The following is a 27,549-nucleotide window of genomic DNA, read 5'->3' on the forward strand; positions in this document are numbered from 1 at the left end:
AAAAAAGAGGAAAAAAAAAATAGAATACAAAACGAGGGTGGGGGGGGGGGGGGGGGCGGGGGGGGGGAGAATAGACCTGACCCTTTTACTTACAGGAGTAAACCCTGGTTCCATACTAAGAACTGTATCAGGTGAGCTTATTAAGAGATTCATGAGTGCACAGGGAGCAATGCAATTTGGTTGTTGTTTCACCAGGTTCCAGCTGGGTGCTTTTAGCCTCAGACCTTACGTAGGCAAAGATACAGGAAAGGGAGAGTTACAATGTGCAGCAAGGTGCTCTTCTGAATGCAGGGCCTTCAGTTGGTAGTTTGGGCTAATTTTAAATGACCTTTTGAGATACGTTTCCATGTATTTCACTCTATTCTGGAAAATTGATTTTGGTAATTGAAGTAATCAATTTGTGTATCTATAGAGCATTGACTGCTCTGTACCACCGCCACAAAGCAGGCCGGCCAAGGTTCCATGATGCAAATTGATGTTTTTATATCGAGTTCCGAAGGGGCTGGCTGCAGCCACCCTATTTGTCCTACTCAGGAGAAGTAGTTTCTCCCCACAATCATGGGACCAATGCCCACTGCATTAGTTTAAACCTTCCTAAACCACAGTATTTCCTGAATCACATAAAGGCTGGTAAACGATTTTCTTTTTGCAAAGGACGTGAGGTCCTGAAACTTTTCATATATCTAGCCTTTCTTCCTCACCCTTCTCCTCCCCGCCGCCCCTTTTACCTTTCCAGTCTCCATGCACCTCACCCTCTTTAACTCCACTTTCCTGACCTTTTACGAGTTCCCTTTCTCTACTACCTAGCATCAGTCAATGTTGATATGCCACACTCAGGCCCTCTTCTGTCAAAACGAAGAGAATCTACAATTGTCATTTTTTCTTCTGTGCTGCTCACTCTATCTCGCTGCACCTCTGGTAGAATTCTACAGCTAATTCCAACTCTTCCATACCATCAAGTGATTTTCCCAATTGACGCTCCCATTTCATTTGATTTTTTTCATAAACAGGGTAGAGGAAGGCAGAACTTCTCTGCATCTGAGTCTGAATGCTGGGTTTGATTTTACATGTAACTGACAAAAACGTCGCCTGCAAAGCGATGACTGGAAGACATCAGAATACTTGTTTCGGCAGGTGACACCAGGACAACTTCCTTTTGGGTGTCAAAAGTGTGTTTTAGCTACCTTTTCTTTTTCAGGCAGACTCAACTGTCCTTCCACAACAGAAGCAGGACATGTCATCTCCAAATTAAAGAAATTCATGCCCATGATGAGTAACATTCCAATTAAAATTCATCACTAACAGCAGGCTTTTTATCTTTCTTGGACAACGTGAATCATTTTTGGTGCTGGGAAATGTGCTTCATAAACCTCCATTGTCGTAGAATGTCTACTTCCACGAGAACTTGTTTTATATTAGTAAATAAAACATCATCTGACATTTTTGTCACTTCTTATGTCTGGGTGCTGACGGAAATAATGGGAACGCTCGGAGGTTATGGGACATTGTTTATCAAGGAATGTAGGTGACGCCACAAAGTATAAGTAACGCTATACAGCTGGATGATTGATCCCTGCTGCATATTTTAAAGCTCCTTTCATTGCTTATCGAAACCTTTTAGGTAATGCACTCCTCTCAGATATCATTTTATGTTTGAAAAGCTTTATAATTCATAATGAAAAGTTGCTTAGTTACCCCAAGTGAATCCATAGCTTCAATTATTCTCTGTGCAAATGGTTGGACTCCATTTTGACCAATGTTTATGGTGTTTGGCAATTTTTCAGTAGCTACTTTGCTCTGATATGATTAATTTCTTGCATAATACTCTGCTTTGCATGTGTGGAGCTGAAATAATCTTAGTAGGCAGAAAGGAAATGAAAGACCTTGTGTGTTTCAGTTTTGGAAACATTTGAAACATAACATCATAATGTTAAGAGTGCCAAAAACAATACCAGTTAGGCTGGATAAAGACAACCACAAGAGACACAAATGTACTGATGAGACCCAGCCTGGGACAGACAGCCCTTGCCTCGTTCTGTGGCCAGCTTGCTCTGCCTCGAGACATTGAGGAAGGGGAGAAGACAGAGCCCCAGAATTTACCAAACTGGATTCAACTGCCAGAAAAAATACTGGCATCTTCTCATTAGTATCATTTCCTAAAGTTATCGTGGGCCTCTTTCTTTGACAAAATCACATAAAACACATCCTCTTACTCATTAAGTGGCTACACGTGAGGTTGCTGCCCCTTGTGCAGAAAGGTGGGGGACACGCATAACTGTTGAATAAATGAATGAGTTCATTCATTCAGGAGCATTATGTGTGGTGACTACCTGACCTTCTGGCTTTGGGAAAATGTTTACTGTCCCCTGTCTTTAGATGATTTCTGTTGCTCTGATACTCCGGAGTGCCTGCATTTTCCAAGTTTCAAACACTGTCTCTTTTCTTCAACCCCTTTCCGACCAATGGTGTAAGTTGTGAAATGACGCCTACAATAGAAAGCCTGGAAGACCGGCAGAAAGAACACTGGTCTTGAAGTCACACCAACCCAGGCTAAAATGTGGTGAGTTGCTGGCTTGGAAGCCTCACATGGCCTCAGTCTGCCTCCATGAAAAACAGGAATAATGATATAGTCTCTGTTCTAGGCATACTCATTTCTTTAATGCTCTAGTGGTACTTCTTGTAGTACATGCCAGGTACTACCCCAAGCATTCAATGCACCGATGAGGTAGCTTCTATTACTACCCCCATTTTACAGAGGAAGCGGCTGAAGCACGGAAGTGTTAAGCAATCTACCAAGGATCACAGAGTTAGTACGTGGCAGAGCCAGGATCTACAGTCTACCTACAGAATCCGTGCTCTCAACCACCATACAAAGCTGCCATCTGTAATGGTAGCTGCCATTACTGTTATTATTAGCATTACTGCTGCCATCATCGCTCTCATTACTGCTACAACCAGAGGCACCTGGAAGACCTGGTATCGGTGGAGGTAAGTGGCCCAACCTTTCACTTTTATCTCAAAGCCTGTGGACACTGTCCCAACTGAGCAGCCCAAAGCTGATGCCACTGCACAGCATCCTCAGCTCTGTTAAGAAATACGTGTGCATATGGCTCAAGGGCTCAAGGACGCTGTAAGTCATCGAATTTTCATTTCAAACACACAGGTATTCTTGATATGCTAACATATTTACTTCAGATTTTCACCATTCGATATATTCGCAGGGCAGCTTTTATTATAAAATTAATTTACAGAGCAAAGCCATCTTTTTATTAGAAGATAGCTCCTTTAGTAGCCCTTCGTTACACAAACAGCAGTAACAAATTTTCTCTTCTTTTTACAATGGAAATCGGCTGAGCCTCCCTCAAAGAGTATAGCAACTTTTCCCCTGCTGAGAAGTGAGAAAATAACATAAAATTTCTGCCATGATAAAACAAAGTAAGACAGAGAGACCCTGGCTTTGTCAGATTTGCTTTCCCCAACAGAAGTCCCTGAAATCAGTGGGAATCGGGGATTCCACAGAACGTGGAAGTAAGTGTATAGCTCTGCCAGATGAACAGGGGATGGGGAGAAAGGCCGAGGCAGTCTCAGATCAGAAAGTCTGTTGCTGGACCTAGAAAAACAAAGCCTTACACTTCCAATCACAGCTGATTTTGACCTAGTTCTTGTGAAACAACATGAGACCACACAGAACCTATCTTCATTTTTTTTTTAAGTTTATTTATTTGAGAGAAACAGAGAGCACACAAGAGTGTGAGCGGGAATGGGGCAGAGAGAGGGGGAGAGAAAGAATCCCAAGCAGGCTCCACGCCGTCAGCACAGAGTCCAACATGGGGCTCAGTCCCACGGATTGTGAGATCATGACCTGAGCTAAAATCAAGAGTTGGATGCAAAACCGACTGAGCCACCCAGGTGCCCCATTTTCTAAACACTGATCAGCAAGAATAATTTACTTCAAATTTCTGTTTGTAACCAAAGTTCATCCCTTACCAAGAGCTAGAAAAATGGGTAAATCAGTTACAAATGGGAAATATTCCCAAAAGGTGTATGTAGAGCTTTCTCTCTCTCTTTTTTTCCTATTCATGGTATTTATAGATGAAATGTCCACAGTATCTATAATCCTTCAAGAGTGGTGGCATGCTTTTATACTCCAACCTGGAAATATGTGGAAGTAAAGGCATCATGTAAGCTCTGCATAGGAGTACACCCTTTCATGGACCTACAATCGAGACCAAATAAAAAGTCTGGCAAATTTCACGAAATTCTTCCAACACAAGGCATACTTATGTTTGAATCCCAATGAAAAGAACTGGAATGTAGTCATATAATAAAAAATTTAATATCTAGTTCTAACAGCACTGAATTTACATGAGATGAGTAGGTAGCATTTGGTTACCAGAGAGTAATAAAAATTTTCAGAAAGAAATGTAGGGACAAGATTACCAAAAGTTGAAATCTTCAAAGTCGTCTCTGCCATGTATATTTAGGCATCACAGATGACTTTCCACATCTAAAATGCTGATCACTTCCCCAGTTACAAGAAAATGCTATGTGTACATCTTAATAATTCAGTTCACTAGAGTTTTTGTTTCTCCTTCTTCTACTTCTAAAACAAGATATTTTTAAAAGCCTAATGTTGTAAGCATGGGAAAAGAATAAGACATATGTATTGATAATCTGAGATAGATGATATTGTTTTAAAAAACTGGTATGTCAAAAGCATATGCTATGCCTCATGGCCAAGATGGAAATGTCAGGGGTTTAATTGGCAGCTGTGAATAGCAGCACCTGCAAACAGCTCAGGGCTTGTTCCTGTGGTCTGGCAACATTCTTACTTTATGCTTTAAATAAAGGCTTACTCACTGGGACAGAAGTAACTGACAATGGATGATTGATGATTGCCCATCACCCAATGGCTGACATCTACCGTTCACCAGGTCCGTTTACGAGTGCACATCCAGATTTCATTAACAGGGGCACGACATCCAGGGGCTGGCCTGCTACAGATGGCTACTCAGTAACCTAGTTCAGAATGCCTACAATAGTCTGACTTCTTTTTAACCTGGGAAAATAGAGCACTGGGGATTCAGAATTCTTTAGGAAAATAATTTTTTCTTTTTTTTTTTTTTTGGAAGATAATTTTCAAAATTCCTTTTTTCCTGCTTGTTATGTTGCTTTTTGTGAGAGTTTGGTTTCATGTTCAATATCAGGTTGCCTTTTACATTTCTCTGATTTTTACTGCAAATGGGCTTTGCATTTGAAAGATTTGATATGAGGAAGAGGCGTATTAAAGGAGTTTACTTCTACTTATTAATTCATAACACTCTCATGTCCAGGGGGCTATTTAAGCTTTGAGTACAATAATGTTTACTATTTTAATTAGGAGGAGCAAAGACAGTGCAAAGAAATAAATCCACAGTGCAAACAAATGGCTAGCATCCTTTTCCACACCTGGACATCCATCAGTCCACAGCAGGCCTCTAGGCATAGCCAAAAACACACAAGCAATGTTGGAAAGAGCACTGGTATAGCAAACCTTTCAAAATATAGTGCTAAATTAAAGCTACCTTGCAACTGTTCAATAAAACCCAGAGTATCTCCAGGCTGGTCTGTTCTAGGATGAGGCTAACATTTAGCTTTAATTTTTTTCTGCGTTTCTTCTCCCTAAGTCTGCCTCTCCCCAGCTACAAACCTGCACTACACATCTGCCTTGACTAATTTTTTTTCTCCAACTAAGTTGTGAACTTTTCTGAGGCACTTACAAATCTTTTCAGCTTTTAGTGACTGGGCCATGGGTTATTTCATGATCTACCTTTTGGGCACTGATAGTTCCCACATGCAGTTTTAGGAAAGTGATGAGTCATTTTAATGAATGGTAAGTAACTGGGTCTTCCCCTAGAACTGTGCTCAGGGACTAGTATCTGTTCAGCAACAAATGAACACATTTCTACAAATAGCTCTATTATAGGCTTTTCATTAGCCAAACTTGAATAAAACAATTTGTTTGTAGCCCTTTCTGAATCTCACCATGTTCTCCTGAGGGAAGTAGGGCAGGCATCAGCATGGTCATTTCACAGCCGGAGAACTGACGGAGAGAAACGAGGCAACTGGTCCCACACTGCACACCTTTAGTTATAGCACAGGAGCCTGAGTATCTGTAACACACACTTTGCCCTCACTGGGCCGTTTGGCTAGTAAGGATCATGGGCTGTATGCCACATGTCACCTGCTTATTGTGGTCCTTGACTAACGTGAAACCACAGCCAGATAATGGCTGTTCTATTAAATGTCCTAATTCAACCAAACCCATTTTGTGAGTACCAGTGAGTGGACAAGGATAGAGTCCCAAGCATGTGCAAAAGGCTACACCGGTTGCCAGTCAGTACACAGTACATTATTGCAAAATAAGGGAGGTTTGCCTTGCCTGTGAAATTGCTACTTTTGAATATGCATCCATCTAGTTGGCTTTCCAAATTACTTTTTTTTTTTTTTTGCTATAAAATCTGCTCTCTCTCTTTTTGTTTAATTGCATTCAGTTTTACAGTCTCTCCCAGGAAGAGCAGCTAATTATAATATATTTCAACAGAGAGAGAGAGAGAGAGAGAGAGAGAGAGACAGACAGACACAGGTGTTAGCTAAGATAGAAGTCCTAGTTTTAGCCTTGACAGTTCATGCAGTTTAGCTGGATCTTGGTGTAAAGTCAGCAGACCAGGCAAGTGCAATTTCATTGTTTTAGGTTTTCCTGGGTTGGTAGGGGATCACAGGACTACAGATTTAAACTCTGAGGTTATGAAATGACAAAAATGATTGATAATAATGACTGATGGGGTTGAGTTTTGGTCTTGTACACAAGAAAACCTGCTTCATCTGTAAATCCAAGTGAACCAGACATGGAAGGTGGCTAAGACCACTTGGACAAGCTGTCAAACATCTTGGGATTGAAGTGTCTATACATTTGCTAGCTATGTAATCTTGGGCAAGTCATTTAACCTCTCTGCTTTTGTTTCTTTATCTGAAAATTGGGGTAATAACAATTTCAACCTGTAGGTTGTTGGGAGGAATAAATGATGTAACCATGTAAAATACAACACTGTGCCCAGGGCACAGCTAGATACACTCATTATTTTCAGAGAATAATTGCATTGCAAAAGGCTAAGATCCCTGGAACAAGAGCAGACAGAGAAAGGGCAGAAATTAGAAAAATATCCAGTAGAAAATTCTCCCCTAACAAATGCTAGCATTTCAGAATATATCCGAAACAAATGCTTGCTTTTGAGATAAGTGGGTTCCTCCTATATTAAGATCATTTTAGTTTCCATGAACATGGCATTGACAGTCAAAATATACAGTAATTTGTTAAAATAATCTTCAAATTATTCTGATGTATTTGTGTACATCTCTATATGTGTATGTGTATCTTTCTTGTAGGATTGGAGTTAGTAGGGGGCCATATTACACAGGCCACATAACTGAATGATTTGCTGAATTTCCCCTATTCTAACTGGTTGTTTTGGCCAGGGCCAGCTCTAGCTCAACTCTGTTGACTGTAATTTCTGGGCTGTTCTCATAGGGCCTCCTAGGGAGTTACCAATTTTTTTTCCAGGCATCTGCTAAGTGCAGTCATGTATTATAGACGTTGCCACTTCCCTATCCCCGGAATACAGAAGATGCAGGCAGAATACAAATACTAGTTGACAAAATTGCCACTGCTAGTGATGAGTAATTGAAAACAATTTTAAGACTACCCTTAATACCTGCATCTGTGCGTAACACCCTTCCTTAAATGCTGCACTGGGCTTCTTTGCTAAGGATCAAAAGTCATCATGGCTCATTCCCTTCTCTGACTCTCCAAATTCAACCTACCAACCCCCCTTTTTAATAGTTGTCATTTCTATTTTCTCCTGTCTCTACTTTTCTAGTTAAGCCCTACATCCTCTTTTGTTTGGACTATATAATGGCCTCCCAAATAGCCTTACTCATCCTTGTTTCTCTCCCTTCAAATTCATAATCCAGCCTCCAAAGTACCACTGGAGGTATCTTTCTTAAAGCCTAAACCTCAGCCATGGTTCATTAGTGCCACAGACTAGAAGCCAACTCTCTTAGTACTGCGTAAAAGACTCTCTGTGATTTAGGCCCTGAAAGCATGGTCAGCCTCACCCCCGATGCCTTCCCACTCATGTTCTGTAACAATGAACTGCTTGCAATGGTCTCTCTCTCAGTCTCTCTTTCACTGGTTTCACTCTTCCATGTTCTTCTAAATATTATTCCTGGTATATAAGCCATCTTCCTCTTGTGTCCTTAGCACACTACTATTTACATTTTATTTTATTTTTATTATTTGAAAAAATGCAATTTATTGTCAAGTTAGCTGACAGTGTATACAGTGTGCTCTTGGCTTCGGGCGTAGATTCCCATGATTCATCACTTACATACAACACCCAGCGCCCATCCCAACAAGTGCCCTCCTCAATACCCACCACCCATTTTTCCCTCCTCTCCGCCCCCTCCATCAATCCTCAGTTTGTTCTCTTATGGTTTGTCTCCCTCTCTGTTTGTAACTACTTTTTCCCTTCCCTTCCCCCATAGTCTTCTGCTAAGTTTCTCAAATTCCACATATGAGAGAAAACATATATGTCTTTCTCTGACTTATTTCACTTAGCATAATACCCTTCAGTTCCATCCACATTGTTGCAAATGGCAAGATTTCATTCTTTTCCATTGCCAAGTAGTATTCCATTGTGTGTATCTATATGTATGTATGTACATATGTACACATACATATACATACACCACATCTTCTTTATCCATTCATTAGTCACAGCTGTTATCATCAAAGCAGGACACATACACCAATGGAATAGAATAGAGAACCCAGAATTGGACCCATAAATGTATGGCCAACTAATCTTTGACAAAGCAGGAGAGTATCCAATGGAAAAAAGAGTCTCTTTAGCAAATGGTGCTGAGAGAACTAGATAGCAACATGCAGAAGAATGAAACTAGACCCCTTTCTTACACCATACACAAAAATAAACTCAAAATGGATGAAAGACCTAAATGTGAGACAGGAAACCATCAAAATCCTAGAGGAACCACCTCTTTGACCTCAACTGCAGCAACTTCTTACTCAACACATCTCCAAAGGCAAGGGAAATAAAAACAAAAATGAACTACTGGGAGCTCATCAAGATAAAAAGCTTTTGTACAGCAAAGGAAACAATCAACTATTTACATTTTATGATCCTGCTTAGGTTTACCTTTTCATTGACTTCTCCAGAAAAAAAAAATCAGTTACTCCCGTCTCTAGGCTATTTTTGTATAGACACAAAAGAGATTTTATATGTATTACACTGTAAGATATTTCTTTGTTCTCTATTTCCCCTACTAGACAGTACATCTTTGAAAGTGGGGTCATTTCATTCATCTTTGAGTCTCTATTCATTGCCAGGGCCTTTAGGTACAAGATGTGTTGTAAACAGAGTTCACATGGTTTTATATTTACTCAAGGATTCATCTAAACAACTGTATATGATAAATAAAATTGTATGAAAATAAAATCCAGCTTGGGCAAATGAAGTACCTATTAAGATTCATGCCTTGGATGGAATTCTTCCTCTGATGCCTTTGACAACACAACCCAAGCAATACTTGCTTACCATCCCCACAAATTCTATAACTCATCAAGTTTTAATTAAATAGCTGGAATCTTGGCCAATTAATTGGTGTTCATATCTTCAAATTTTGAAAAATAATGTTGACAATGACAAAGAAATATAAGCTTGGAGATTTTCAGTCTTAAGTGGCTCAGTCCCAAAGGCTGGTCCTTGTCCTTTAGCAACATTGGGTATTGTGTGCATTGTGCGAAAATGACTTTTCCTCTTAGAGAGAGGCAGAGCATTCAAAACAATAAGGAGACAATATCTAAAATAATTAAGGAACAAACTTTGAGGATGGGAGAACAAATGTCATTGCCTCTTGGGATGGGTGTTGTTCTTACTGCTGACCTGTGCCCTTCCCGCCCAACTCCCTTGAGGCTTTTAGAGCAGAAAAATCCCTCACAATTTTCATTAAGAACCATTATATCAAAGGGACTATCATTCAGCCTACAAGAGACTGTTCTGAGGTGGAATGTTTTTCAACTTAGAGCAAATGTTCCTTCAGTCATTTTCTTTTTTTTAAGGGAGAGTTATTTTGAATGCATGTAAAATGTAAATAGAATGACTATGGATATTTACAGAGCTCACACTTACTAAGTCCAAAGCAGCTTTGATTTAAAAACTGAAAATTGGCAAGCGGTCGATCAACACTGGCCTCCAATTGCTTTTAGTGTCTTGACAAAATAAAAATGCTATTTTAATGCAGAGATGGTTCACTTTGAAAAGTGGCTGTGGAACATGCACAATAACTATAAAGATGTTTTCCTCTGAATACTTAATCCACATGATCAGCTACATACACACTTTGGTACCGCATGCCTATGACTGACATGAGGCATTTTAATTTTAAAAATGTTTTCCAAAGTGCCTAAACACATGTTTATGCATTATAGTTACTGCATGGTATTAGATGGAAAACACACAAACTTTAAAAAAAAAATGTTACTCTGTGCATGACCATACAATGGAATATAATGGAAACCAGGAAAAGAGAAGACTGTGTCATTTCACAGGCAAGGCCAAAAAAAGGGGGGAAAACACCCACCCAAAAACCTTTGACAATTCAGTCATGCTAAAACTAGGAGACAATACTGACATAAGAAAACACACTCGACATTAAGGCAGCAGAGCCCTTCTTAATCACAGCAGGTCTAGACAGCTCCCACAGCTGTGTCTGCTCTCTCACAGAGTGATGTGTGGCCCTAGCTGGAGGGTGGTGTGAGCTCAGAAGGGAATGTCAGCACAGGGTCTTAATTAATTTCCTTCTGCCGGGGTGTGTATGCCACAGTGTGGTTTTGCATTTGCTGGGAGGCAGCTTACTGGGAGGGCCTTAGGTGCACAACACCTCAACTCACCAAACCGCAGGGCAGAGCTCTCACCCCAGTGAGAGCACACACAGTCCCTTCCTGGCAGAGCCATCCAAGGTTCTGCCTCCCCTTTGGGCCAGATTTCAGCCTCATGACCAGCATCCCTTCCTGGCCCAGCAGGGGCTTCCCCAGCTTGTTTCAAGTGGTGTGCTTGGCCAGAACTGCTTCTGTGGTGTGCTTCAATGCAACCCAAGACGGGGGTCTGAAGCTGGAAGGCTAGAGACCATGTTCTCTGTTTCTGCTGGCTTTATGTGTTTTTTTTTAGCTGTCGGGAACAAATAAAGTATCAGCCGTTCTCCCCATGTCCCACGAGAAGGGAGGCAACAGACTCAATGGCTCTAAATGCAGACATCAAAAATGCCTAAAAAGAACACTGCTAGTAAGATGAATAGAACACGATCCATCAAGTAGGGTGCAGCTCTTTACCCACAGGGACTGTACCCTAACTATTTATGGTAAATAATGGAGCTACATCTCGTCTAGTCTCTTTTCCAAAGACAATAACGTCTCTTTCTTCTGAATTCCTGTGACCTTGATTATCTGTCTATACCAATGGTTCCTAATTCAATTGACAGGAGCCTGGCATTGTGATGGCTTGTGTGTGTGTGTGTGTGTGTGTGTGTGTGTGTGTGTGGCAAGATCTAGTTATTAGCCTGTTGTCAACCAAATGAAATGTTATTAGCCAAATGGGAGCTTACCTTGCTGAAAGCTTGGATTATCAATGGCAGTGCCAGCGCCTCTGAGAAGCAGCTGTGAAAATCAGAATGAAGTGGTAAAGTTAAAAATGACCCCTGGCTAATAAATTTGTTTAGGGCAGGAATACTGTTTACTATAACCTCACTGAGGACAGGAACATTTGGTCAGAAACAATACTTTACTACACCTCCACTGAGCATCTAAGCAAAATTGTCTTCTAGTTGGTTGACAAAATGGAATTATTTAAAAAAAAAGCCTCCTATCCTTTCAAGTGCAGCCTTCTGGCCTGGGAGTCTGGAAAGCGGGGCTCTTGTTCCAACTCTGAGTGGCTAAAGAATTTCCAAACCTTGACATTTTTTCCTGGAGCTACCACAGTATCATTTGACTCATTGCCCTGAAAGACTAATGGAAGCAAGTTTTTTGAAATCACGGGGACCACCCTTATAGGCTCTGGTCACTCATCTGTAAAACGATGTCACCAATGTGATAAGATGATTTCTAAGACTCCTTCTGTTCTCTTCTGTTTATGCCCTGCTATGATTCCGATTATCATTCTCTAGCAAGCTTTCTTGTAGTGTTCTGAGATACCTGAAAGAATATATCTGTATATCCAAGAGCTGAACATTTAAAATTCTCTTCAGACAAATGTTTCTTTCATGTGGTACACCATTTGCAAATGCAATTTGGGGCCAATTTTTTTCTTGTTGTATCTGAAATGGATCATGGGGTTTGTCCCCAAATGTCCATCATACACACAAACTGAAAATTGGCAAGTGGTCAATCAACACTGGCAAACCAAGGTCTGGAAGATTTGGAACTGACCTAAACAAATCATCATCATCATCATCTTTAGTTGTTCTTCATTTCTTTCCCTCTAGATACAATCTAGTAGGCCACGCTGACCTGGGTTAAGAATTTTTCAAATATAAATGGTCTAAATGTTACTTTACTTGGCAAAACAAAGGCAGAGTAAGTAATTTTTCCAAATCTCTCTTCAGACATGCCTTATAAGGAAGGTTTTCTTTCTAGGGGGATTTGGACTCTCATTAATCTATTTCTCCTTTCAACAATAAAATGAAAAATGGAATGAGATTATCAAAATGGATAGTCTGGTGTGGACCTGATAACATGCTTTTGAAAAGTGGTTTACATTTGATATCACTTAAGCTCCCTGGGCCAGCACATCTCAGGTCTGCTATGTGGGGCCTGGACTCCACTCCCTGCTTGGACACAAATATGCTTTATTGGTTTCAAACGCCTCTCAAGCCAGTTGGAAGGATGGATGAATTCCTGGTGCAGTAAATATTAAGTCGTCTGCAGAACTATAAATATCCCCTTACCCTATCTTATTCAGCATTTATACAAAGACATTTTTGTGCAGTATGCTTTTTCCTTAACCTGGATATATACTTATTTTAAATTTTTATTCTTTCCTATTATATATATACATATATATTTTTATACATGGTACAAGAGGTATATGGCATAAAGTGGGCAATTTGGGTATTTAAAATTTTATGTATCTTCCTTTGTGCCCTTCGGCATACATAACGATAGAGTCCACCTGCTTCTTATGTAAGGATTTTAAACAATCTTAGAGTGGAAAGTCCTGGGTTTCTAGTAATCACAAGAACAATGGCAGTGAAAACATCTAACTTACCACTTACAAATAATTCTTTCAAAACAGTAATTCAGAATATACAGAGTGGCTTAAAGAAAAACAACAAGCTGACAACAACCTACCTTGTAATACTGCTTCGCTGGTTGTGGCTGTGTTTCTAATCAGATGTGTGATGAGCAGAAGTGACTAAACCCACACACTACGGGAGAGGTGGCCAAGGTACAGATGTTGTCTCTGTCTCACTCAATTGATTAAAAATTTCTTGATACCTCTAACACTCTTCGCCCCACTCCCTCAGAATCATGCTTGTCGAGTAAATCATGAGATAAACTACCCTCTCCAAATGTCCTTTAATATGAATGGAACCCAGGAGTGCTCAATCCATAAGCCACTGAGAGAGGGTCCATACTAAGCTAAGAGCTTAGCCCTTATTAAGACTAAAAGCTGGTGGCAGCTGGCCCTATTTCTCACATAATAACGTGCAAAAGAAAAAACAAACAAAAACCAGGAAGGTGGCTACAGTGCAGATTCCTGGGATACATGCCCGGAGATTCTGATTCAGTGAATCCTGGGTAAGGCCCAGTGTGCCGTACCTTTAAAAAGGGGTCTCTGGAATGATCCTGTTAACAATATCTGTGGCCTGAACTTTGAGAAGCATGGACAAGGAAGGCCTGGCCACGGATCCTGAGGTGGAAAGACTTTGCCGCGGACCTGTGCATTGCACCTGAGGTCCGGGAACTCAATTCCTCCTACCTCCCACAACGTCCCAAGACACGAAAACATCTGAACGCGTTTGCCTTGCTGCACCCAAAAGTTCTACGGTGTGAGAGAAGTGACTCGTTTGAACTCCTGAGGAGGAAAGGGCAGAATCCAGGCCTCTGTGCAAAGCAGACATCTCGCCGTGGCAGGAGGTCTTTTTTCACCGCATCATGCGGCTGAAAGGCACGGGCTAAATTAATGAGCGGGGCGAAAGGAGACGGTGGGTGTCAACCCCAGCGTCCCTTCTGGCGTGCCTGCTCTCTGTCCTTCAGCCCGAGGCCCACACTAAAGAGCTCCCTGGAAAAGCCCCTCCTGCTGTCTCCTATTTGCTGTCTCCTTCTTCCGCAGAGCTACCCCTAGAGCTGTGACCTTCTATTTATACTCAAAGTCAAACTGGCGTTTAGAGTCCCTAATGAGGCAACATTGCATCAGCCAAGGGGGAAACCAGTACCTGAAGGCAGTCACACCCACTACGAGCTCAGATGGGACCACTGGACGGTTCCTCCGCTCCGCCCCTGCAACTTCTACCTTCCGTGCTACGTCTACGTGCTACGTGCTACGTACGTGCAACAGCTCCCCCAGCGCCCAACTCCTCCCTGCAGTCAGCAACTGCCTGCGGTCAGGCTAAGCCGAGTCTGAGTGCGAGCTGGGAGTGCGGGATTTATTTATCCATTTGGGAGTTTGGGGACAGGATCCTGGATTTTTTTTTTTTTCGTGTAAGTGGTGAACATCTTGCTGTATTTCTGCCCAAGCCCTGTTTAATTAAATAAAGTCACCTCAGAAGTGATGTTCCAGAGTGTTAACTGAGAATAACGGTTTTGAAAATGTTTGAATCTAGCCTGAGAGGAAATTCCGGGACTTCCATTCCAGGGAGACCAGTGGACAAAACTACAGACTAAATTCTCAGCTGTACGCCCAAGTGAGGAAGAAAACCCTTCATTTCCCCTACCCCGGGCAGTACTTCTTAAAACACAAGATTTAGCAATTTCTTGGTTAATGAGAAAATTTGGTAACAATTATTCATTCAAATTGATCAAATATCCCTTATTCAAAATAACCATAGAATTGCTAAATCTCCATTCCACTTTTTGCTTGACATAGCTCTGCAAAAGAATTTAAAGACTAAGGGTGTGTGTGCGTGCGTGTGTGTGTGTGTGTGTGTACAGGCCTAACCACTGAGCGATTTGCCCAAGGTCACATAATAGTTCCCTGCCATTTCCTTTATTGTCTGCCCTCAAATTCTCTTTTTGTAGTAAGCAAAGGGAAATGACGTGGGCTTCCAAATTTCATTATAAAAGCTTCCATTTAAAACAAAATGTATTGCATATTATAATTGCAACCAGAACCAGTGAGGGCAGTGGCTTTCAACCTTGTGAGAAGTCTGGGGCTGCTGTTACATGTGGCTGACTTCAATGAACCCCAGTCCACCCTCCAGCCTGCAGATTATAGAGCATTTTCAAAAAAATAGTTACACTGTGCAAAACACAGACACATTTAATGTCTTTTTTTCTTTTGGTTAACAAAATGTACGTAATTTTCTTAACCAAAGAAATTATGGTAATAGTTCTGTAATGGTAGTAAAGTGTTCTGTTTTCCTTAAAGTCCACATTTGAATCTGTATACACAAAACTGTTCGGAAAAACAAAGACACAACTGTTAATTAAAACTTGTTTGTTTTTTTTCTCCCAAACAACAAGCTGTTGACTTCAACTGTTATTTGTTTATGCTGTTGTTGTTGTTTCAAACCTGCTTGTGGATGTAAACATAGCTTCTGTGTCTCTTTGATAGGTGCAAAGGAGTCCAGTGAACTTCCCCTATGACAACGATGACAACTGACATTTACTGAGTGCTTACCTGTGCCAAGCCCTAGTCCTGGCACTTTACAACCATTAATTTATGTAATTCTGCCTGCAGAGACAGAAATTATGATCTCCATTTCACAAGTGAAAAATTAGGCTTAGAAAGGTCAAGAATTTGCCCTAGTTCACCCCAGCTGGGCTGTGGAGGAAGCCCTGCATCTAGGGCACATGGCCTTCCCCCATATGCTGCACTCTCACATGGGCCAGACACTTCCATCTCATTCACACCGAGGTTCTGAGCCTCCCACTAGTTCCCACCCCCTGGAAAATACAATTAAATATACAGAATCCTCTCTTAAAATTTTCAAATTAAATTCCGAATCTATTTTACCCACACCCATGAAACTTGTAGCAAGCACTCAGTTACTAAGGAGTTATTACTCAGGCCTTTGAACCTTAATTATTCCCAGGACTGAGCTACATGGACAAAGCAAATAACGCAATGCAGAGCAAAGTAGGGGTTTAGAAAAGGAAACAGACTTCACACTTTTCTCCCTCTTCCTCCTTTTTTTTCTTTTTGGGTAGGCCTTGTGTTATCAAATGGGAGGAGATGGGTTTCATGTGCAAAGACCAGAAAGCAGGGGAGTTAGGGTGACCCGTCTTACTGAAAATGTTTCAAGGCCTAGAGTTGAATATAGCCATATACCTTTGTTGATGTTCCTATTACCACTACCCATATCTAAGACCAATAGTCTAAGAGGAAGAATACTGAATCCCAACTTTGGCAGTGGTACGATACTCTTATTGGAATACACCATTCAGCTTTTAACTTCTCTGTTAAGATACTCAGAAGCTGGGCTCTGGGTCTCTGGAATGGATGGGCTCCTTTTCTCTAGCAACAGTATGTACTTACTGAGTACCAGCCATCTCAGAGGGAAAAGACAGGACCTGAGTCTCCTGAAGGCTGCAAAAAAGGGAATTCTTTCTGTTAGACTCATTATGTTTGCAATGGCCCACCTGAGACATTGGTTGTTTTTCTAAAATAATTTCCTTTTATGTATGTAGAATTGGAATATTTTACTAACAATTCCCATGACCTGTTTCCAAGATTTTCCACAAACCTGCCATACTTAAGAGACTCTTTCTCTATAGAGTTTGAAGCATGGGACTCAACATATTGTCCATATTTAACAATCTTACATTTTTGCACAATGTTAAGAGTTGGAATCATTTCCTTCTATTATGGAGAGGAATACCAAACAGAATTCTTCAATTACTTTTACTTTTGGATCCAAGTGAAGGAATAGTTTGAAGGTGATTTTCAAAATCCACAAAATGGGGGTAAGGTTTTTCATCCGGGATGAATTATTTGATATGATCATGAAAGAAATCCTTAAAATTCAGATTTCTTTTCAAATTCTATCTTAAATATCCAACATACAACAGAGAGGGAAAAATACACGATAGAGTTTTTAAAATTTAATTAAGGTAGTTGATCTTTTTCAAGATTTTCCAGTATGCACACAGGCTACCAAAAATGATAGATAGAGAGATAGAGAGATAGATAGATAGGATACAACCTCAGCTCAAGTAGCAACAGTGACCTCTAGTGTGTCTTTTTAATTTTCTCACTCTGCAACTTCAACTCATTGTTTCTTTAACCTCTGGGGCATTATTTAAGCACAATTTTCCAGTTCGTATTTGGTCTAATTTCTGTATTGACTCTATATACTGACAACTGATTCTTAAGAGACCTTCTTTGATCCTGGTAATGTATGATAAAGTAATTGTGCCTTCATTAATGACTGTAATTATAGTACATAAAGCTGTCATTTACATGAATAATCACCCACCCCTCCCCCCCTCAAAAAAGGCACTTTATTTGCAAGATGAATTTAACTTAGGCTGAAAAACTCTTTGAGCTCTAAGCCATGACTCCACAGGAAGTCATGTGTTGTTTGCAAGAGTGCCCATTTCTCTTTGATAAGACCACCTAGTTTTTTATTTTACTAAAATTAATTTGAGAGAAAAGGAATCTATCTGAAAGGCAAAACATTATTTGGGTATTTTAGTATTTTGGGTTTTGCCCTAGATGTGCGCTGATGTCAGGACAGAACCCACAAGAATGTAGTGCCGCGGGTCTGGCAGCTCGTGTCAGCACTTCTATTCCAAGTTCCTCTTTTCAGGAGTTTATAACATTGCAATAAAATTTATTATGGGCTGGGACCTGGCATACGGGAGCCTGAACCAATGCTGTAAAGTAGTTTGGAGATTTTTTGGTGTGTGTGTGTGCGCGCGCGTGCGTGCCGTTTTCCCCAAGCGAGTGTTCAAATCTGTTGCGTCCTGTCTTCCTGTAGAAGGAGTGCAGAATCAAAGTCTAATCAGATGGACCTGCCCCCCACCTTGGTCTGTAAGTCAGAGGCAATTGAAAAGGGCCCCCTACCTGCTCAACGATAAACTCTTTTAGGATAAGTTGGAAAGGGGCGGGGGGGGGGGGGGGGGGAACAATAAAGTAGTAAATGTTTCCTGTAAATGGAAGAAGCCCTTAGAATTGCAATTGTTGGAAAAGATCCTCTAGGGTAGGAGAGGGAGACATGAAAAGGTATTCAAGATTGTTTTCTGTAATTGGGTGATCTTCAGTGCCCCCCAACAGCTGGGCTTGTTGGCAAACAAGAAGCCTGCATGTGGAAAACATGTTCCAATCTGTGTAAACTAAGCATGGCATAAAAACAAGCGTCATCCCCAGGTTAAAAACAAAATGAAACATGCAGAAGACAGATTCCTGGAGAATCAGGAAGGAGGATGTGAGTATGTGAAGGTAAATGTTTTTTTTTTTTAATGTAGCACATATAAAGTACATACTATATGCTCTGTATTTATGGTTAATGTCTATCTTATCATCCATGCCTCCCTTGCTATTGTCTTTTTGTTATTGCGCATGAGAGTCTGTCTCAGTGACAATTCTGAGACAGCACCTATCCAAAGAAAGAAGAAACAATTGAATCAGAGAACTGATGAATCCCATAGGAGGAAATTAATTAGAGCTGCATATAGCTCAATGGAAGAATTTCAGAGTCAGAAGGAACAATAGAGCTTTGCTTGACCAACCTCCCTCATTTACAAGTGAAGAATGCTCAACATGCCAGTTTATCTATGGTCAGGGCTAATCTCCAGCTAGAACACACATATTCTTACAGGTTGTTTATGGCCAGTATGAATTCTAATTGGACAGTGTACAGGCTATCCTGGCCAATGATTCTTGAACATTTTTATTTATTTATTTTTAAATGTTTATTTATTTTTGAGAGAGACAGAGTAGGAGTGGGAGAGAGGCAGCGAGAGAGGGAGACACAGAATGTGAGACAGGCTCCAGGCTCCAAGTGATCAGCACCAGGCCCAACATGGGGCTCGAACCCGTGAACCATGAGATCACGACCAGAGTGGATGTCAGACACTCAACCAACCGAGCCACCCAGGTGCCCCTTGAACATTTTTTTAATATCACCCCTGTCTATGGTCACATAGTGAGTTTGTAGCAAGCAGCTAAGTCCTGGGTTTCTCGCCAGTTATCAGAAATTGTTCAGACTCTAAAATTTATAGCTTGATAGATGTGCAGTAACTCTTAACCAGTCCCGATTTAACTGCTTTGTCAGGCTAGATCTACCCTATTAGCCACTGCTCTCTATTTACTGCACAAAACTCACTGCAGAATGAATGCTAATGGCTCCTCACCGTGGAGCTGAATGTTGACCAAGAACCAGTCTCATCTGAAGTTTGTTTCCAAACCTGTTTATGTTGTTGTACTTGTTAATATAATTATGTCACTTAACATATTACAATATCAGACAAAATATGAAGGTAGAAAGGGTTATATCAATGAAAAATTAAGTTGAGTGCTTTAGAAAGGCTTGATATAGGTGAACTTTTAAAAAAGTAGGCTGTTGAAACAGGAGTGCGTAAGACAACTATAAACGATCAAAAAAGCTGGACAGGGGCGCCTGGGTGGCGCAGTCAGTTAAGCGTCCGACTTCAGCCAGGTCACGATCTCGCGGTCCGTGAGTTCGAGCCCCGCGTCAGGCTCTGGGCTGATGGCTCGGAGCCTGGAGCCTGTTTCCGATTCTGTGTCTCCCTCTCTCTCTGACCCTCCCCCGTTCATGCTCTGTCTCTCTCTGTCCCAAAAATAAATAAAAAACGTTGAAAAAAAAATTAAAAAACAAAAAAGCTGGACAGCTTTTTGGCTGTCTAATTGCTTTGCAAGTATCATTAATTTTCCTCAGAGAAACCAGAATGTAGAAATGCATTCTGGATATGTATATAAGAAAGAAGACTTGGGACTCCAAAGAGAATCCAGACAGAAGGAAGTGGCCTCCCTCTTGCATCAGCACACACACGAAGTAAATGTACATTAAGATAAATGTTTAAGTATAATATTATTTCAAATCATTCACCACTTGAACTAACTTTGGATTAATTAATTAACAACTGGTTTTATCATGTCTGATAATAGGGCTCTTCTACTACTCTTCAATCTGCCATCTTGGCAGGATCCTAGAGAGGGTCTTGTGGTTTTCAATTCTGAGTGCACGTAGTGGTGGGGAGTGGAGGTGGGGTCAGTAGGGGTTAAGAACAAAAGCAATGGAAGGTGGTGAAGCTTTTGAAGAGGAACCTATTATAAATCTGGGTAGGTCCCTTACAAATAATATAGATTTAAGAAGGCAACTAGCAAAGATTGGTCAATAGACAATAGCATTGGATAAGAGCAAATTCAAATAATGAATGACTCATTCAGAATGACTCGCTTGGAGAACAAATGGTGTGTGTTCGTCTTAATGGTAGTTGGTATGTGCCTATAGACAGATTCTTTACAGGCAGTCTTTTCTCTCCTACTTCTGCTCACTTCTAGGGTATTTGTGAACAGGAAAATGCAGACACGTCTGGGCAGATTATTTGCAAAGTTGTTTTATGTCTCCTTTTTATCTGCTTTTGCAGCTGCAGGATTGTTCTGTGGGTCAAATTTGCCAGAATCTTCTTACTCTCCCTAGCCATTAACTAGGCAAGGTCTCTTCCATTATCCTCCTTTAGTGTGTTCATAAAAATGTTTTGAGTCTTTGCCATGGAAGAATGTAATGCTAGATATGGTTTTGACGGTCCTATGGAGTCACCACTCTATCTTTTAAAGATATAATTTAATTGACTGAAGCATAGTTCTTCTGTTAAAACCATCTTGGCTTTAAAAAGCTTGAATTTGGGTAGAGGGATAGTGTTCAGTTTGCATCATCTGGCTTTTGTCAATTTGTGTCAAACCTTAATGTCATCTCTTTCCTTTGTAGTATAAATAACATGAAAATTCTCCTTTTTAAGAAAACTAAAGAAGTGAGTTCATGGTTTCAGTTTTTCCCTTACAGGCAATATTTAAGGTATTTTTTGAAATGTTTTTGATATTTTTAAATATTTTAGCATACTCTCCTTCAAATGTTCCTTATTATTGTGAGGAAGAGAGAATAAAGGAGAAATCCTGATTTTATTTATGATTGCTTAGAGCATCTCATATCAATGGTAGATGTGCTTTTTTAAGTTTCAATAATAATGTCGCTATATCCCAGGGAGACAGACACTAGTACTATGTTGCCCAAACAGACAGAGGTGTTTGCTGAGGTATTGTTTACAACAGGGAAGAATCTGAAACAACATGAATGTTTGTTAGCAGGGAAATGGTTCAGTAAAAATGATAAAATAGTAATGTAACAATGAAAAGGATGCTGTCTCTTATCCATGTGCATTGATGTGAGATCTCATGATTTTGTTTGAGTGAAAAAGGTTAGGAAATAATAAGCAGGGTATAATACTATTTATATAAAATTACATATATACCTCTGCATATATATACATATTCACAGATATACAGATATCATATATATAGAGAGAAATAAAGAGAAATTTGAAAAGATAGACATCAAAATAGTAATAATGCCTACCTTTGGGTAGTGAGATTTAGTTTATTATTACTACTGTTACTTTAGCTACCAAAAAAAAAAAAAAATGAAGGCTTCTGGAAAAGATACAAAGGATACCAGTTGTGGTATACTTAGAGCACACTGGGGTAGATACTTCTGGTTGGCCGACCCAGCATTTATTCCTACCCCCATCTCCCTCCATGCCTTCCACTATTGATACTGGAAGAAGAAAATACTTTCTCAGTTTCCCTGGCAACTAGAAGTGACCATATGACATAATTCTGGTGATAAGGCAAAAGGAAAAATGTGTCAGGGACCCGGAGAATCTAAGAACTTTTGACTTTGATATCAAGTGACTCAGCAGCCATCACATCACAGGCATAAGAGAAAGCCAAGGTCATCTCAGAGATGCCGGTCCCTACATCAAGTCAGGCAGCGATGGATCTCCAGCCTTCTTGTTAGGAGGAGAAAACTAACCTCTGTTTGTTTTCAGTTTGTCAGGTATTCAAGAACTTGCAGCTGACATATCCCTAACTGGTTAGGAATAAAAAATGAAATCCCCTTTCAATCTCTCCACCAATCCAACTACCCAGAGTTTACCATCCAGGGCGGCATTTTCACCCCATCCTCTCTTTTAATCAATCTGCACGTGCGTGTGTATGCATTAATGTATTTGCATATGTGCGTATAGTCACATACCCTGTTTTCTAAAGCTGAAAATATACCCTATATTTAAATTGTCCTATAACTCGTTTTTATTTAAAATAAAAAGTAATTGCAGGGTTATCACACAGTTCTATCATATTCTTTTTAACAGCGTTATTGAGATATAATTCAAATATAATGCAATTCAGCCATTTACAGCATACAATTGACTGCTCTTTTGTATGTGCAGAATTATGCAACCATCATGAGAAGTTCCCCACCCTCAAGAAACCCTATAACCATCAGCAGTCACGCTCATTTCCCCCTAGTCCTCCAGCCCTAGACAGTAAGTGTCTTATTACTCTTTAACATTTGCTTAGTTTTCTGCAGTTGGACTTAACATAATTCAGTACTTTTTTTTTACTAATAACTGTTTAGGTGGTTAGCTCATTTGAAGATTTTTACCATTCCAAATAATGTTGTAATGAACATCCTTATAAACTTCCTCCTTCACACATGATTACAGTTGCTTTTCTACTTGCGTATATTCCATCTTTAGAATCACAGCAAGGGATTTATTTACACTAGAAAAATTCAGGTCATGGCCGGCAGAGAGGTGTTTAGTAGGCAGGGCCCAACTGGGGATAGGATCCAGCTTGGGCTGTACCCGCCCAGGAAGGTGTGTGCTCTGGCACAGGCTGCAAGAGCCCAGGGCAAGGGTGCCTTTGATAATGGTCTACCAGGACAGGGCGCCTTCTAATTCAACATAGGCAGGGCACTTGGGGGAGAGTAACTGAAGGTAGCATTGGCTGGTTGAAGGTTTGGGGAGAACTTGCAATTGTTGCAGGGTCTTGCAAGCCATAGGAAGGAGTTTGGATTTTATTCTGAGTGTGACAGGAAGCTATCAGAATCGTTTATCAGGGGAATAATATAATCTGATTTTAATTTTATAGAGCTCACTGTGATTGTGTGACTGCAGGTGAGGAGGGGTGAAGGTAAAGCTTAGAAGGCTATCATGGTGGTCCTGGTGAGAGACTGGTTCGACCTCAGAGAGCTCAGAATTTAGGAAGAGAGACAAATTACACGTAAGTTACTACGATGCAGGCTATAGAGTCATACATGTTGGGGCACCTGGGTGGCTCAGCTGGTTAAGCATCTGGGTCTCAAATTCAGCTCAAGTTACGATCTTACAGTTCATGAGATCGAGTCCTGTGTTGGGCTCTGCACTGACAGTACAGAGCTGGTGGGAATTCTTTGTCTCCTTCTCTCTCTGCCCCTCCTCCATGTGCACTCTCTTTCTCTCAGAATAACTAAATATTTTTTTAAAAGTTATAGATGCCATCCAACAGTCACATAAAAGAGTCACATAAGATGCTATGAAAAAGGTGGAAGAGATTATTTTCAGCAATCGAGATCAGGAATGGCTTCATGATTAAGAATTATAGTTAGGCCTTGAAGGATGGGGAGAAAAGAGTTCTGGAAATAGAGAAATGGGGGAGGTTGGTAGATAGACACAGGCATTCGGGAGAGAACTTATAACCTATAATATTTACTGTTCACTCTCAGGAACTAGGCACTAAGCAGGGCCATTTGAAGTGAGAAGGGTCCAGCCTTAGAATGGGCATCTAGGTACTGAGAACGAGAACAATCCTTTCTTTTCTTTTGCTAACAATTTCCTCGCCCACCCTTCTACCTATAAAAAACCTTCCATTTTGTACAACTCCTTGGAGCATCCCTACTTGCTAGGTGGGATACTGCCTGATTCGTGAATCGCTTAACAAAGCCAATTAGACCTTCAAATTCACTTGGTTGAATTTTGTTTTTTAACAGGCAACAGATGTGATTAAGGATCTTGAGAGGAGGAGCTTTCTCTGGATTATGCGGCTAGGCCCACAGCCCAGGAATGCTGGCAGCCACCAGAAGTTGGAAGAGGGAAGGAACGGACTCTCCCTACAACCACAGAGGAAACAGGGCCCTGCTGGCGCTTTGATTTCAGTTCACTCATACTGGTTTCTAATTTCTGGCCTCCAGAACTGTGAGATAACAAATTCATTTTGCAAGCTACCAGGTTTGCAGTTATTTGTTGCAATAGCCACGGAACCTAATACAGTCACATACACGTGATATGTGACTCCATTACACGGAAACGTTTGAGATGTACTGGCTCATTATGCCACCCCTCTCTGGGAAATGTTTGCCTATTTTACAAGGACCATTTGGAAACTCACTGCCGTAGCTCAAATGGGTAACCTTAGTGGGCAGGATTGCAGGGCCACGTCAGGTGAGGGGAATGGTATTTTGAGTTCGGAGCAGGAGGCTAATTTAGTGCCATTACATGGATAACCTTAAGGACACTGCCTTTTCCATCTAAAGGCACCAGTGAGTCTTGATGGGTTTGAGGTCCATCTTCATCATGTGACCTTGAACAAATAAATCATTTGAGGGCTCTCCATCTCAAATATTCATCTCTAAAATGGAGAGACTAATTCTTATTTCAAAAGTAGGATTTGATTATTAAAGAAGACAGCATATATGAATGCATTACGCAAATTACGATGCGTTATGAATTCAGTAGCACTATTATTATTTTCTGTGCGTGAGGCCTTGAGTTGAAGTTGAGGAGACAAATGATATCCTGAGTTGGACACCTGTTAACCTCACTAGTTTTTTGTGAGGATGAAACAAGGGCAAAGTAATTGCTGCCAATCATGAGGGAAGATAAGATGATAAATACTGTGTGAAATAAGTCCCTTCATCCTTAGAACAACTCTCAGAGGGTATTATAGCCCCCATCTTACTGCAGAATGATTATATCTTAGAGGGCTTTCATAGTCCTGGCACATAGTAGATACTCAATAAATGGCGGCTATCTTAAATTTGGTCCCCATCGGGCCCTGCAATTTCTGCCTCAGTTCTACACTAGTCTACACTATGCTGTTGCTTAAAGCAGATGAAAAAAGACCATGATTTGCCGGTCTTCCTGTACTTTTCTGTAGAGTTCACTTAAAACAGTAAGTACCTGCTTTGACTACAATGAATAACAAGGCACAGTTTCCATCACTGGCTGCCCAATTCTGAAGATGAATAAATTAAAAGAACTGAAATCTCTGTCTTGCAGCAGCTTGATCTTTGAAGGTTCTAGAGGAGAATTATGCCTGCCCCAGCTTCCAGAAGCATTCCTCAGGTTTCCCTTTCTTTGAGTACAAAAGAGGAAGGGCCTCAGGCAGGTCCTTCCAACAGCTTGCAATTCCTAAGTTAATTATCATCTTAGGGAGCTCTGGCAGTCCTCAGCTTTCCTTCAGGGCCTCTCTAGCCAAGTCTTGGAGCTGCATCAATTACCTCAGTAATCCCTTTTGTTATTTATCTTCGAAATACCCACTTAGTGGGAGTTACACTCCAACCTCACCTCACATCAAATGTCCTCTCATCAAATGACCTATGTACAGGAGAGAGCCTTGGATTTCCTAGTTTGGGGTTAAGAATGGGTTGTAGTCCGATGCTCAATGGTTCCGAGGGGATCAGGTAGATAGATTTTGGCAAAACGGGGGACTTTTTAGAGGCAGAACACCAAAGGGGGCTTCAGTGCAATGCACTATCAATTTATAAGGAAAAACATACCATGTCGATGCATTTTTAAAAATACATTAAGTATGTCCTTAATAATATTCCTAAGAAGGAATTCATATTTTAAAACTAGGGGGACACTAAATACCTGTTTGTCTGGGAGAAGTAAGAGGGGAGAGAATGTGTTAAGAGGGCAAATCCAGACCAAAAAGCAAAGGCACATGATATTAGGGGAAAAGCAGCAATATTTAAAATTAATGATACCCAAGGGATAAAAGGTTGTGCTCAACAGGTATGATGCATGGGGAGACACTGGGTGTCATCAGGTAAATCCTGGCAGGTTTTATGAAGGTTATGGCATCTAAGTGCTACCTTTGAAGGAGGGGGAGGGTATTTAGCTGAAGCTGAAGACAGCACATACTTGACACAGAGACTCTTGTATGCAGAACCAAGAGTATCCATAGGAAAATACAAGTCCTCTCAAGGATTTTTTTTCAATCTTATGATTCATTATGATTAATATACAGATCATTATATATGGGTAATTATTAATTTAATTCAGGGCTAGGCAGGCAGACCAGAACTTGCCCGTGGGAAAGGCTTTAAAAATTCCTATGTAGAGACACACGTGCATCAGGGATTCGTTGAATAAAAAGGAAATTGTTTGTGAGATTAAACCCAAGTTTAAAGTGGAGTCAGTCAGCACAACCCCCACATGGGCGTATACAACATGAGTTACAACGCGGGTTCCAACTCTGCCCCCAGACCCTAGCATGCAACAACTCTGTGGTAATAAAAGAACAAACCCTAGAACTACAGAGGAGCTCAAGGTGACATTGTCAAAGAGAGTTTCCTGTTGCTGAGACTGAGGTCCAGAAGCGACTTGCCCTCATACATAATGCTTACAAGTGGCAGAACAGGGATTATACCCTGAGTTCAGGGCTTCAGACACTGACCCATCTCTCCTGCACGCACTAAGCAAGGATTTGAACTCATCTCACTGAGAAGAGGTGGCCTGCAAAGTATCCTCAACCTGGCCCAATTCACCAATAAATAGGTAGGTGCCCCAGAAGGATCAGGAAGTGAGGTCTTGATATTGTCTCAAAAATCTCTCTCCTACTGATCTGACCCCACCCTTCTAGCGATTTCTATAGTTATTCCTAAAAATCCTCAAGAAATATTGTCTAAAATTCACATATCTCTGGAGGAATACTAAAGTTAATTATTGGCTATTAGCCAATGGCTGAGCCTATAAACAAAAAGAATTAGGGGTCCCAGAAAAAGAAAGATAAGGCACAGCTTTCACGACATAGAAAAGTTACTTTAGGCCCCCAGCCATTCTGTGATCTATGCCTGATCAGCACTATTTTCTCAAAGCACATTCTTGAGTTACCTCTGTAGGATCTCAACCCCTTTGAGCACTCAGATACCAAACCAACTAACGCCAGAGAAGTGATGATATTGACCCTTGCAAGCCCTGGTGACTTCGAC

General features: G+C 40.7%; 1 protein-coding gene across 3 annotated transcripts in view; it reads right to left on the reverse strand.

Moving 5' to 3' along the window:
* LOC125937039 (E3 ubiquitin-protein ligase RNF113A-like) overlaps positions 1-27,549 on the reverse strand; it is a 53,286-nt gene that overhangs the window by 9,012 nt on the left and 16,725 nt on the right. The window contains exons 1-2 of one of the 3 annotated variants that reach the window (XM_049651548.1): positions 14,548-14,879; positions 11,719-11,770 (exon numbers count right to left, since the gene is read on the reverse strand). The exons of 1 other annotated variant lie outside the window; for it this stretch is intronic. The gene's annotated coding sequence lies outside the window, so the exon portion shown is untranslated. Of the gene's footprint in view, positions 1-11,718; positions 11,771-13,459; positions 14,880-27,549 lie in introns of those variants that run through there. One more of the 3 variants, XM_049651547.1, reaches the window with a different exon arrangement.

Source organism: Panthera uncia, assembly GCF_023721935.1.
Source record: "Panthera uncia isolate 11264 chromosome A3 unlocalized genomic scaffold, Puncia_PCG_1.0 HiC_scaffold_11, whole genome shotgun sequence".
NCBI lineage: Eukaryota > Metazoa > Chordata > Mammalia > Carnivora > Felidae > Panthera > Panthera uncia.